The following is a 15,158-nucleotide window of genomic DNA, read 5'->3' on the forward strand; positions in this document are numbered from 1 at the left end:
ATGCCACGAGCATTTCAACCTTTTTAGTTTTTAAAGCTTTATTATGTTTGTAACAGCTTTATTGAGAGGTAATTCCTATGCCATAAAAGTCACCCTTTGACACATACAATTCAAAGGTTTTTAGTATATTGAGAGTTGCACAACCATCACCACAATCAATTCTCGATTTTTTTCATCACTCAAGAAAGAAACCCGTACCCTTTAGCAGTCACCTTGCCATCACCTCCTCCTCCTCCTCACTCCCAGCCCCTGCCCAGAGCTAATCAGCTTTCGGTCTCTCTGTATCTGCCTATTCTGGACATTTCAGATACATGAAATCATTCAAAATACGATCCTCCGTGACTGGCTTCTCATGCTTAGTACAGTGCTCTCCGGTTCATCCGTGCCGTGGCAGACATCAGTATTTCATTTCTTCTTATTGCCTAGTAACAGCCCATTGTATGGATAGATCACAGGTTGTTTATTCGTTGGTGGTTTCCACTTTGGGGCGGTACTGCTATGAACATCCGTATATAAGTTTCTGTGCACACGTGTTTTTGTCTCTCTTGAGTATGTACTTAGGAGTGGAAATGTTGGGTCATATAAGTCTATGCTTAACCTTTTGAGGAACTGCCACACTGTTTTCAAAGCTGCCATTAGCACCAGCAGGGCATGAGGGATCCAGTTTCCCGATATGCTCACCAACGCTTGTTATTATCCGTCTTTTTAACTGCAGCCAGCCCTGTGGGTACACAGTGGTAACCCACTGTGGTTCTGATCTGCAATCCTCTGGCGGCTAATGATGCTGAGTATCTTTTCATGTGCTTATCGTCCATTTGTATGTCTTTTCTGGAGAAATGTCTGTTCAGATCCTTTGCCCATTTTTTTTTTAAATGGGTCTTTTTATAATTAAGTCTAAATATTCTTTATATATTTTAAATACAAGCCCCTTAGCATATATGCTTTTCGAAAATGATTTCCCATTCTGCGGGTTGTCTTCTCACTTTCTTAATTGTGTCCTTTGAAGCATGAGGTATTTTTTATTTTGATAAAGATTCATCTTTTTAAAAATTGTTTGTGATTTTGGTGTCATACCCAGGAAACCACTGCCGATTCCAAGGTCCTAGGAATTTCTATAGTTTTAGCTCTTCCATTTATTTTTCCTTCTAACAATTTTATAGTTTTCGCTTTTATGTTTAGATATTTGATTCATTTTGAATTAAGTTTTATATATGGTTAGAGGAGGGGTCGAACTTCTTTTTTTTTTTTTTTTGCGTGTGAATTAATCTTTTGAGATACGTGTAGGTTCATATGCAGTCATACAAAACAATGCAGAGAGATCCCAGACATACTTCGCTCAGCTTCCCCCATGGAAACCTGCAAACTGTAGTATATCACAACCAGAAAACTCACATTGAATAACCCGCTGACCTTATTCAGATTTTACTGCTTTTACATGTATTTGTGTGCGTGTGTGTGTGCAAGCGCCCGCGTGTGCACATCCATGTGCATTTAGTTCTGTCCAATTTCAACATGAGTAGATTTGGTGACACCCATCACCTCAAGATACAGAACAGTTCCATCCTAAAGATGCCTTTTATAGCAAAAGCCAACGCTCTTCCTAATGTTTTGTTATCTACTCTAGCCATCTTTTCTTTTTTTTAAAATCGGTGCATTTAAATCATTTACAGTTAAGGTAAATGTTAAGATGCCAAGGTTTAAGTCTAATGTGCCATTTTACTATTTATCTTCTGTTTCTTGTTATGCTTTTTCTTTTTTTAAACTTTCCTTTGGGTTACTTGAACATTTGTTTTATATTTCCAATAACAGTGAGCAAAGTTCTCTTTTACTCCCAGAATGAATTTCCTTGGGTCACCGTAATAAGTCACCACAAACTGGGTGGCACAAACGGCAGCCATTTATTCCCTAACGGTGCCGGAGGCTGGACGTCAGAGGTCAAAGTGGTGGCGGAATCCTGCGCCTTCCAAAGCCCGCCTCGGTGGAGCCTGCCCTGTCTCTCCCGGGGTCTGGGCACCCCGCTGTTCCTTAGCATGTGGCGGCAGAACGCCGATCTCTGGCCCTGTCTTCACACTGTGCTCTCCTGCGTGTGTGTCTTCACGCGGTCCCCTTAGAAGGACACCAGTCGCTCTGGGTTAGGGAGCCCGTGCTGCTCCAGTGCCACCCCTTCCTAAAAAATTATGTCTGTAATGAACCAATTTCCAAATCAGGCCATCTACGGAGGTGGGGGAGGAGTTAGAACTGCAACACCTCTTTTTTTGAGAAATGCAGTCAACCCACAGGGCCATATTAATAACTAAAAAAAAATACGATCGTCTCAATAGAAAAAAAATATTGAACAATATTCAACACCTATTTCTAACAAAAACTCAGTGTACTAGGAGTAGAAAGAAACTTCCTGATAAAAATCATGTCAGAGACTGAATGCCTCACCCTGAGATCAGACAGACAGACAGACAGGGATGTCTGCCCTCACCACTTCTTTCAACACCGAATGCGGGGTAGGTCTCACTGGTTCAGATCGGTCCAAAAAAAGTGGAGAGTCCAGATTTGAAGGGAAGACAGATGTAAGTGCTTATTTACACGATCCTCTAGGGAGAGAATTCAAACTACCGGGGCCCAAAAATGAGTCTCACGAACTTACAGGATTCAAGAGCAATATACAAAACCAACTGAGTTTTATAAGTAATTCAGAAATTGGAATTGAAATAAATACCATGTACAATAACATCTAAAAAACTGAAGCACTTAGAGATTAATCTGATAAATGAAAGACCTGTACACTAAAGATACAAAATATTGCTGAGAGAATTTAAAGGGGATACAAATCAATGACAGGATATACCTTTTTAATGAGTCGGAAGACTCAATTTCGTGAAAATGCCAATTCTCCCAAAATTAATCTATAAACTGAACGCAGTGGCAATCAAAATCTCAGTAGGTTCATGTTTTAGTTTTTGTTCTTTTGGTAGAAACTGACAAACTGATTCTAAGCTTCATATGGAAATGAAAAGGACACAGGCTAGCCAAAACAAATTTGGAAAAGTAAATAAGTTGAAAGACTAACATGACCTGATTTCAAGACTTAATATGAAGCTAAAGTAACCAAAACAGTATGGTATTAGCATAAAGTTAGATGCGTGAGTTACTGAAACAGAACAGAGAGTCCATAAATAAACGCGCAGAAATACAGTCAACTCATTGTGGACACAGGCGCAATGGCAATGCAGCTGAGAAAACATTTTCAACAAGCGGTGCTCAAACAATATGCAAAAACATCATTTTCAGTCCATACCTTTCACCATGTACCAAAATGAATTCAAAATGGTGGATAATGCAGATCACCTCAAAAGTGTCTCAGAATTACCACAGAACATTCGCACGTAATAAAAAAAAAAAAAATTCTTTAGGAATCTCTGGAACTCATTTGGTTCTTTTTTTTTTTTTTAAGTCAATAGATGTAAATATAAAACCTGTAACTATAACATTTCTAAGAGAAAATATAGGAAAAAATCTTTTGACCCTGGGCAAGAGATAGATTTCTTAAACATAATCAAAAAAGTATAATTTACGAAAGAAAAAAAAAAGGTAAAATGGACTTCATCTAAATTAAAGATCTGTTCTTTGAAAGACACTGTCTAGTTCATAAAACATTCGCTAAACAGTAGCTATTACCACCACCATCCCTACCACAAAGTGTCCCTTTACTAGAGACCCAGGAAAAAGTATTCTTTCGGACCCCAAAACTAGAAAATGTTTCTTTCTCCCAAGAAACATCTCCCCACCCCATGCCCCACTTTCTGGGCGATGCGCACCTTCTAAATGATTCTATTTCCACTTTTGTCCAATAACCAGGACTCAAGGCCAAAACCATGGCCCAACTTTCGCAATTACATTAGACTTCGTATGTGTATAGAAACTTATCTTCATTGTTTTATTCACGTTTTCTACTTTATTTAGGATTGCCAGACTTAAAAAAAAGAAACACTCAATTTAGTTGGAATTTCAGATAAACAAGAAATCTTTTTTAGTCTAAATGTGTCCATTTGGCATCTTGTATTTTATCTGTCAACCCTAACTTTATTGCAAACATTCTTATTAGCCAACTCCAACGCTTTGTGGGAGAGATGAGATAATAAACATACACAAATATATACACACACACGACTTGGAAAAATCTCAAAGTAAACTTACATTTGAATTTAAAAAACTGTCTTAAAACAATTTGAAATCACATTTATACTGTTTACTTCCTTTTACACAATCTACACAATGCAATGCATTTCGAAATCTGTCTCATTTTATATTCTATTTTAAAAATAATGCCTGGCACAGTGTTTTGTTAAAAATTATATGGGGATATTTATTGTCAGAGAAGAGACTATATTAACCAAGAAAGGGAAAAAAAAATGCTAACGTCATAATACAATGTTCTCTACCCTTTTTATGTATGCACTCTAAAAGCACCTTACGAAGAGACTCTCTGTGTTGTTAGGACATCTTTAGCAAGAATTCGCATTAGGCCATCAATCCTTGTTCCTCTTCATTTTAATATATCACTCCTGCCCAAATCAGCTGAAGAAGCAGCAGAAACTACCATTAAGCTGATGAATGGCAGCAATTCCAGATGACATCGCCCAAGGAAATGCTGTTGCCCACAGCCTTGACACCGTGCTCCCTTTTCCTTGAGAAGTAAAGATCCTCTGTAGTTTCACTGACCACTGCCCCCCGCCTTCAGGCACATTATAGTCCAAAATGTGGAAATTTAGAGGTAAGAAAACCTGCCACTCCCATTATTGATTTAGTTGTAAGTTTATAGATCACAGACCTGAGTACTAGGGGTTTTTTTTTTTGTTTTGTTTTTGTTTTTTAAATGAAAAGTTAAAAGTCACTGGTGGGTCAAACAGGCCTTGACTTCTGGACTTCCTGTACTGCCCTAACTTCCATAATGAACTTCACATTTTCCTGGTCAATAACTAAAGAATGAGAAAACATAGCTCATTTAAAAAATCATAACCAGTTAATACAGAGAGACTTAAGTGATTCTATTGAAGCAACAAAGTGTCCGGAACCACAGAGAGTAAATATTTGTCAACACTGACTGCCAAGATGCTGGGTTTTGTGTAAAAACTTTGACCTGATCATGTTTCAGCTCTTCTGTCTCTCTCCCTTAGACATTCAGGTGGAATCTGTTGCCACTGGATGAGAGATGGATGTTTAAGACAGCGACCCAAGAGATAATCAAATGTTCCACTATCCTTCAGTTGTACCCATTACAACCTATTTTCCATATAGGAGCCACAGTGATTATCTAAAAAATCCTTAATCGGGTCATGTTACTTTCCTGCCTAAAAATTCCAATGACTTCTCATTGCATTCAGAAGACAGTCCAAGTGCCGTATTATGTGGCCCAAGACCTCATCTTGGCAGTGAGGAAGTGTGACTGGAGCGAAAGGGCAAGAAGAGGCCGGGCAATGAGATCGGTGAGGAGAGCAAGATGGCAGAGTCTTCAAAAATGTAAGAGCATCATTCGCTGATTGAATTACCAATGGCTTAGATATTCTTATGGCAATATTACAGCTAATGGATATAAGAGCATGGAGTTCAGAGGACAGATCGTGGCTACAGAGACACACCTGGATGCCCTAAGTACAGACGTCGCTGGAAGCGAGAAGCTGGGGGAGCCCACCTGTGGGAGGGTGGTCGCCCAGCGTGACGCCGTGGGCGTGGAGTTTGGAAACCGTTTCCGCTGGGGAAGCCTCGCCACCAGTTCTACCTCTGCCCTTCTAGGAAAATTCAGTGAGGCTCTGCTCTGGGCTACTGATTTCCTCTCAGCCACAGCTTCTTTAGAGAAAAGTCCTGACATCATTTTGGGGGCACGTACTAGGCTACTTGGTCTTCTGCATGTGAAAACAGAAGAGCAGAAGAGGGATCAAGTGGAGGAGCCGTTCTTTATCCAGACTTCTGAGAAGACCCTGTTTACATCTCCTCTGCCAAGGCCAGAGGTGCTGTGGGGTTTCACAGCAGCAAGGCCAACTCCACTGACTCGCAAGCACCCCCCAGGGTGTTTGGGGCCAGGCTTCCTCTGCCCTGTTAAACCCTTCCACGGGCTTCCTTCTGTCCTCCAGAAATATGTTGGACTCTTAATCTGCTCCTGACGGCCATTCCCCCTTTCTCTTCATTACTGGAGGGTTATTCCTTTTTGACTTCCCGCACTTTTCCTTTAAAGGTGTTTTGTGAGAGACAGGAGACAAGCATGTGAAAAATAGTGACCAGAGGCCTTCCTGCTCAAGATCCTCTTGGCAAATCTCACACTTAGTCCACAGGATCATTTTAATAAACTAAAAAAAGTGTGGCTAGAATAATGATAAAAATTACTTTAAATCTTATATTAATCTGAGAATTTATATTTTTGTCTTACCACCTGTAAGCCCCTGGCATCTCTCCCCAATTCATTTAGGTCATATTTCATGTCTTTCAAAATATTCTATACTTATCATCATGATTTGCATTTTGTTACATTTATTTTTGGCCTTTTTAGGCGGATGGTTTTAGTTATTTCTGTAAAGATATTTCCCCCTACTTCTATTTCTATCAGATTAATGCCAGTACAAACAAAAGCTATTGGTTTATATGTATCATATGCCACCCACTTACTGAAATTTGTTTTGAATTCCTATACATTTTTATTTCAATTTTTTTTCCCTAGGTACAAAAATCTTATCAACTGAAATAATCATGTTTATACTTAATATTTATCCTACCTTATAGCGTTATCTATAATACCCCTTCCATCACTGTTGGCTATTATTATTTTAACAAAAATGTTTTCAGTGTTTATTTTAAATGTTTACTATTAATTTCTAGGAATTAACTTCCTATGTTAAGAAGATTCACTCTATCTTACATGGAGTTTCAAAAAATGAAGAATGACCAGTTGAATTTTTAGCATTGATTATTACGATGTTTTTATTCTACCTCAATTTCTTAAAATATGAAATTATACTTTTGTAGTGCCTGAACTACTCTTGAGTTCCTGGATCAAATCCTATTTGGTTATATTGGTTCTTTAATATACTGCTAGATTTGACTTTTTTTTTTTTTTTTTTTTTGCAATTTTCTTACCTATATTCATAAGTAAAAGTGATCTTTGGTTGTTCTGTATTATTTTAAAGTGGGTTATGGCATTAGATTTACTATCGTTTTACGAAAATGAATCACCAAGCTTTCTAACTTTTTCTATACTCAGAATTATTTAAATAGCATAGCAGTTTCTACTCTTTGAAAATTTAGAACTCACATGTAAAGCCACTTAGGCCTGCAATATTTTAATGATAGATTTTGCAGGTGCGACATATCGCATTATGACAATTCAGTTGTCTGGTATCTTTTTCACATTACAAGCTTTTTTTCTCGATAGTAACTAATGGAATTCTAGTGTTTCCCCTTCAACCTGGCAGCCCTTCTAACTGCTTGCGAAAGATATCTTAGCAGGATAAAACAGAGGAGAACATTACTTCTTTCCCTGCAGCTGCGGAAAAGCAGATTCCATTTTGTATCACAAAATTGTCCTTGAGAATGTCACTTCTAATAAAGCAGTAGACATATACAAGGCAGAGAGGGTGATCGTGTCTTGGGCCATCAATGTTTAGCTTTTGAAACGTAAATAGTTCTGATTAGCTATTTTAACAATGTTTGCTTTGGTGATGATCCTTATACTGACACCTTTGAATTTCTACATGGTATTCTTATAAGATTTGTTGGATTGGCATATCCCCTTTCCCGCCTGCTTGTGGTAAAAACAAATTAGGCCTTTTAAATTCTTATTTAAACAAAGAAGACGAGCGTCTTAGATGACCAAATTTTAACTTTTGAAGTTTGATTTTTCTATCTATTCTGATACCAGTATTGGTAGTTTATAATTTTCTATAAAATCATCTACTTCTCTATATTTCCAAAGTCAATGTCTTAATGTTATACATATTTCACATTTAGGTGGCTATATTTCTTTTTCTCTTCCTAATGCTATAGCCACAGAATGAAAATTAAAACAGTATGATATCATCTTTACCTGTCAAATGAACAAAAATATTTTAAACTCAGAAGATACAGTTCTGGTGGAGATGCAGAAAAGCAAACATATATACCTTTAATTAGAATGTAAACTGCTAAAATCTTCTGGGAAGTTACATGTGATAATTAATACTTATTATTTAAAAGCACCATTTAATCTACCCACCTCACTTCTGGGTATTTACCTAATCAAAGGCAATGCAGAAGTATCTAAAACCATACAAAAACGGTTACTGTATCATGCTTATAATAGCATTAAGTGGAAATAGCCTGAATGGCCATCCACCAGGAAATGTTTAAATTGAATAGCCGTAGGTTGATATTATGAAATACTATGCAAAAATAAAACAAAACAAACTCAGGGAGTTCTCTGCTCATCTTAAGGTCAGCCCATTTCTAAAGACACCTGGGAACTGTATCTCTGGACTGTAGCCATAATGGGTTTTTTGCCACCTGTCACTGTACTACTGAGTAACATAGATAATGCCACCACCAGTCATGATGCAAGAAGGAGATAAACACAGACACTTGGGTGGAGGGATTTATAATGTGCCAAGTGCTATACGAAGACTTCTTCATGCATTGCTCCCTTAGTTCTCCCAAAATCCCTGTGAGGTGTAACATTTACCTTTTTTTGGACATAGAAATGAAGACTGACTAACTTGCCCATGATCATTCACCTGATAACCAATGAAGCCAACTCGACCACCATTAAATGGATGGGTGTTCGGAGATGATCCCACTGAATCACAGAAACACCACTGTGTCTGGCCAAACAGCCTCACATGGAATGTCAAGTCGATGAGATAACACTTTTTAAAGATGTAACCATTTCTATTTTTGTTGCTGTTACATGGAAATGCACATCTCCATGCTATTAGGCTACTACTCTCCCTCCCGATATGAGTCAAATGCAAGACTCACTCTAACCGTGATAACGGCTGGAGAAGACATGAAGGGCTCAGGCTGCCTTTGAAAGCTTTTCCACAGTTTAAAAATCTGGCATACATTTTGCAAGACTGAGATATATGCACAGCAAGTTATCTGTTACCTATGGACACCTCAACTTTAAATGGAGTTTCCTTCATCATCCCAAAAGAAATATGTCTTGAGTCTGACTATTTCTCTCTGATGAATGCATTGAGAAAAGATGTATTTCCACAGGGAAATTAAGTCAAAGAGACATTGTCATAGGGTATGCTTCGCTATTATTTCCTAGGACATAAACTATACCCAGTTATTTAAAGATTATGGTGCAAAAAATATAACCAATTGTATTCAAAGAAGTGGTTAGTTTTATAAGATATGTAAGTGCTAGTCCCACTTATCTAATAATTACATGACAATGAATAGAACTAATGAAACAAAATCTTAACAGTACTTGGTGTTTGAAACTTTTTATAAATATACCACCACACAAATGTCCACCTTACTCCTTACAACAAAATAATCCAGAATAAGTCAAATAATCTAAATGTTAACATACCATGAAAGTACCAGAAGAAAATATGGGAGAATATATTTATAACTGTGAAATGAAAAGACCTTCTAAAATATGACATAAAGCTCAAACCTCATGAAGGAAAACACTGCTAATCTGACTAATAAATGAAAAACTACCCTTATAGCTAAAGCACCAATAAAAGTTAAAAATGCAAAAAGAAAATGAAAAAGTATATTTGTTATGACAAAAGAATAAGCCCCTTAATATACAAAGAGCTCTTAAAATCAATAGAAAAGGTAAACTGAGTAGAAAAAATGGGCAAATTATGCTAAAGCAATTATAGACACACACAAACACACACACACACGGCTAATTAAGCCACAGAAGATATTAAACTGCATTCACAATAAAATAAAAACATCAAAGATATACAAGATTTCATGTATCAGAATGGCAAAAATGTTACAGTTTCATAAAACTATCAGCAAGGCTCTAGAAACAGGGTTCTCTTTCAAAGAGAATGACAACTGGTTCTCTACCTTTGGGGATGGCGATTTGCAATATAAATGAACATAAAAATTTACAACCCTTTCACCTCATATATTAGACAGGGTTCTCCAGAGAAACAGAGCTAACAGGAGATATACAGAAAGAGATTTATTAGGAAGGACTGGCTCACGTAATTATGGAGGTTGAGAAGTTCTACAATCTGTCATCTGCAAGCTGGAGGGCCAGGAAAGCTGGTGGGATTGTTGCAATCCAAACCCAGATCCTGACCAGAGGAGCCAATGGCGTAAGTCCTAGTTGGAGACTGAAGACCAAGAACCAGGAGCTCCAGAGGGCAGGAGGAGAGAGATGATGGCCCAGCTCAAGCACGGAGCACATTCACCCTTCCTCAACCTTTCTGTTCTATTCAGGCCCTCAACGGATTGCAGGATGCCCACCCACACTGGTGAAAGTGGATCTTCTTGGCTCAGTCTGATCCAAATGCTAATCTCTTCCAGAAAGTCCCTCACAGACACATCCAGAAATAATGTTTTACCAGCTATCTGAGCATCTCTTAGCATCACATCTAACAATTTCTAGGAATTTATTATATGATTATGTAAGTGTAAATAAACACATATCTAACAAGGGTTTTCAGTACAGCACTATGTGTCAAAAAAACTACCCCGACACATATTAAAAGACTATTAATAGGAGCGCTAACTAACTTGATTATGGTATATTTGTACAGTGTTCTTTTCTATGTACTGACATGAAAATTTTTCTCAAATACATTGAGAAAGTGGGGAAAACCATGTTATAGATATGTATGTATATTATGATCACGTTATATAAAAAGGAGCATATATACATTCATTTATATGTATATATGTATATATGCACACAAATATACATATAATTATAAAAGCCTACATTTTTTTTCCTGTGGGTCTAGATAGAGAAAAAGATGTTTACTTTTTAATTTTTAACCCTTTTGAAGAGTTTAAATTACTCTTAATGAGCGCATATAATTTTTATGATTAAAAAACACATTAGCACATAGAATCTCTTTGCCAAACATCCAAAATATTTGAAGAAAAAATGTGAAGTACTATAAATCATGCAGAAACAGTAAACTCAGAAGAGAGCTATTTTGCCTATATATCAGGATAGTCAACTAATTTTTCATTTTTCTTTTTGATATTATATATGTGAAGTCTAAGCATGAAAATATATTACTTTATTATTGTTTTAAATTTCAGTGTTTTAGATTTTGCCAGAGTTAACTACCGAAGTGTATTAGTTTGAATTGCTTTTTAAATAATCATCTATGGGAAAATGGATTTTAGTTCTTAAACATTCGATTTATTTTTTCTCTTGGTGATAAATTACGAGAAACTGATCACTGGGTTAAACACTGAATTTTCTGTATTTGGAGTGTTTCTGCATGATGGATTTTGTCATTATCTTGGTCTTCTCATTCCAAAACAGCTTTGAGGTGTCATTTACATGAGATGTGAGTTTCCTATTTTGCCTCAAGTGTATCTTTAATTACGAGCTAAACCCTAATTATAAAAATGTTATGGATTGAAAATTTTACCCCTCAGTACACACTGACAAAAAGAAAGATAGGAATAGCTTAACCAAACTATTTATACTTAAATTTCCTTCTCCGTAAAGTGAATGGCCTCTGCTGCATTTGAAAGCATGCTGCCCAACAGGCATGCCCCCGCTGGTAGGGTGATCACAGGAAATGAAGTCCACATGCCAAGACTTTAGTGATGTCAGGCTACTGTTCCTGAAGACAACTTAATCTCCAAGACAGACAGAAACTATGCAAACCTAACTACTAATGACCCTAGGGAATTCAGTGAAAATAAAAATACCTGTGAGAAGATATGCACACATGCTTCCGACCCAAAATAATGACGCACAGGTTTCCAAGAAATATGCTAATAAGGTCAAGTCAATCAAGGTTGATATTTCTCAGTTAGTTTCATCAGATCATGTAGGCAGGACCCAAAATAAGTCAAAAATGCTAAAACTCTATGTGAGAATAAATTGTAACTTCACTCAACATGAACACAATTATTTTCTGGCCAAAATGATACCTTAAAGGTAGGAAAATGGAACTGTATGTAACAGATATTCCCTCAGAATGCTTTTGTTGATACGTTTTAAAAACACCACATCATGTCATTATCTCGAGTGAATTTTCAAATGACACAGCTTGAAGGGCCAGGATGGATTTTCTAGTCCAAACACTGGCTTGTGGGAAGAAAACGGTCATTCTAACTCCCAGTGAATCTCTGAAATGATCTGGATGAAAAGGTGCCCTTATGCATTGTGTCATTGGATAAGGACATGTTAGGGGCCATCCGCCCCAAACGCCCTACTTGGGAAGGGAAGAGGCAGCCATGCTCTTGGACAGTAGAGATCAGATTCAGGGGCTGCTGCTGGTGACATGTCCTCTGCAGCAGAGGGACACAATTCAGCTCCCTCAGGAAAGGCACCAAGAATTAATTACAAATGGCAATCGTCACAAGTAATATAGATTCGAAAAAACAAAAAATAAAAAAAAAAATCTGCTTTTCTATAAAAGAAATTAGTATTCTTATCATTGCAAGGATGCAGCACAGGTGCCAAGACATGGAACTTATTGAGTCTGAAAGTACAAGAACAACAATTTTAAGTTCGACATAAAGTTTTATGTTCTGTTTTAGTCATAACTACCTGTTTATTTTGGAGAACCAAAAAGAAAAAATTTATGACGGTATTATGGAGTCAATTTATTGCCACAGGAAATCCAGCCAAATTGTTCTTTGTTTCCATTCAACAGAACAGTATGTTGACCTTTACCAGCAGAATTAAAGAGTGAATTCTATTTATAGCATCTTCCTTGAGAACTTAAGAGTTGCAGGGCTGGTGAATATTTATGAAGTTTTCCTACTGCGCTGGCCACTGGCAGAGAGAGACAGATGTGCTTCTGAATTACCCCAAAATCTTGGAGCTACCTATCTGATTTGACTCTGAGATTTCAAATCCTAAATTTAGAAAAAAATTCACTGTTCATCAAAAATGATAAGGTATATTAAGAAAAATGCTCAAGATTCTGAAGCCAAAATTATACCCCAGATACTTCTCTCCATCTGATGGTGAAAAACTTAGGTACTTTTAGAGGAAAAGAACTGGCAGTCAGCTGCTCAGTCTTGCTTTGCTTCTGTATCTTACACAATGTACTCTGGGCAGAGCAAGTGGAGACCCTTTGGTCCCCACTGATGCAGGGTGAGAGATGACTCTGAGGCCAGCTTCTGACCAGTGGAGAAGGTTCTCAACTTGGAGGGAATTAAGAGTCAGGATCTTTGTTCATTTATTTTTTTTCAAGATGAAATAACTCTAGTGTATATTTTGAAATTGTTTATTGTAACAACAACAACAACAACAAAAAGAGGGAGACGGCACAGAAAGGTACCTTTTTTTAAATAAAAAAATGTTGAGAAATACCCTGTTAAGCCCTTGGTATAAATCGCTCCACCCTCACTTCTTTTTGTGCACTTTATATAAATGTATATAAAGCACAACATGAATTAGCTCACATTATAATTTTGTTTTGTAACTAGATGTTGGCACTTAGTATTGCTTATTCATGCATCTCACAACTATTTATTGAGAGCTTACAGTATACAGCAATTAAGATAAGGAGCATATTCATGACCATCATTATTTTGATTATAGTAGTTTCACAGTAATTTGCTCTTCTATTTCTAGACTCTTAAGGTAGAAGTTAAGGTCATTGATTTGAGATCTTTCTCCTTTCCTAACATAGGAGTATAGCTATAAATTTTCCTCCTCCTAATTACTGTTTTACCAGCATAGGACAAATTCTGACATGCAGTATTTTCATTCATATTTAGTTCAGAATACTTTCTGATTTTTAATCTGATCCATGATTATTTAGGGATGTGTTATTTCGTTCTAAATATTTTGGAATTTCCCAAATATCTTTTATTGAATTCAAATTTAATTCCATTATGGTAGAATATACATGACATGAATAATTTTTAAATTTGTTGAGACTTATTTTATGGCTCAGAATATAGTCTATCTTGGCAAAATGCTCAGTGTACACCTGGAAGACTGTTCTCTTCTCTAGCTGAGTGTCCTACGATATCGTTCAGGTCCAGCTGGATGGCAGTGTTGCTCAAGTCTACTATTTCGTTGTTGATTCTCTTTCAACTTGTTCTATGAGTTATTAAAATAAGGGTATTGAAATCTCTGACTAAAACTAGATTTATCTTTTATAATTGCACTTCTAACACTTTTGGTTTCATGTAGTTTGTTTAGGACAATTATGTCTACTTGATTAACTGATCATTTCAATTTAGGATCATATCAAGGCATACAAAGAAACAGGTAAGCACGGCCTATTCAAAGGGAAAAAAGTAAATCAACAGAAACTGTTCCTGAAAAAATCTGATGACAAACCTACTAGACAAAGACTTTAAAACAACTACCTAAAGATGCTCTCAAAAACCTATAGGAAGTTGTGGAGAAAGTCAAGAAAACAGTATATGAACAAAATGGAAACATCAGATATAAAAACCTGAAAAGAAACCAAAACCAAATTATGGAAATGAAAAGTACAATAAATGCACTGAAAATTTCACTAGAGATATTCAAAGGCAGATTTGAGCACAAAGAATGAATTAGTGAACATGAAGATAGGAACATGAAAATTATGAAGCCTGAGAAACAAATAAATAAAAGTAAACACAGTCTAAGAGACCTATGGGATCCTGTCAAGTGGACCAACATATACACTGTGAAAGTTCCAGGAGAAGAAAAAGGGCAGAGAAATGACTGAAAGAAATATTGGCTGAAAATTTCACAAATTTGATGAAAGACATAGAGGGGGAAATTTATAGCTGTGAATATTTACATGAAAAGACAAGAACGATCTCAAATTGACAACCCAGCTTTACAACTCAAGGAAATACAAGAAGAAAAAAAATTAAAACCAAAGCTAACGGAAGGTGGTGGTGGGGGGGGGGGGAACAGTACAGCAGAGATAAATGAAATAGAGAATAGAAAAATGATTAAAAAAAAATCCATGAAACCAGAATTTGGTTCTGTGACGAGATCAACAAAATGGACAAAC

The 15,158-nt window shown here is 36.7% G+C and overlaps 1 protein-coding gene across 8 annotated transcripts in view; it reads right to left on the reverse strand.

The window, feature by feature from the left end:
* The window catches only part of ULK4 (unc-51 like kinase 4), a 364,809-nt gene that overhangs the window by 94,129 nt on the left and 255,522 nt on the right, over window positions 1-15,158 (reverse strand). The window lies entirely within an intron of this gene.

Source organism: Rousettus aegyptiacus, unplaced genomic scaffold, assembly GCF_014176215.1.
Source record: "Rousettus aegyptiacus isolate mRouAeg1 unplaced genomic scaffold, mRouAeg1.p scaffold_m13_p_4, whole genome shotgun sequence".
NCBI lineage: Eukaryota > Metazoa > Chordata > Mammalia > Chiroptera > Pteropodidae > Rousettus > Rousettus aegyptiacus.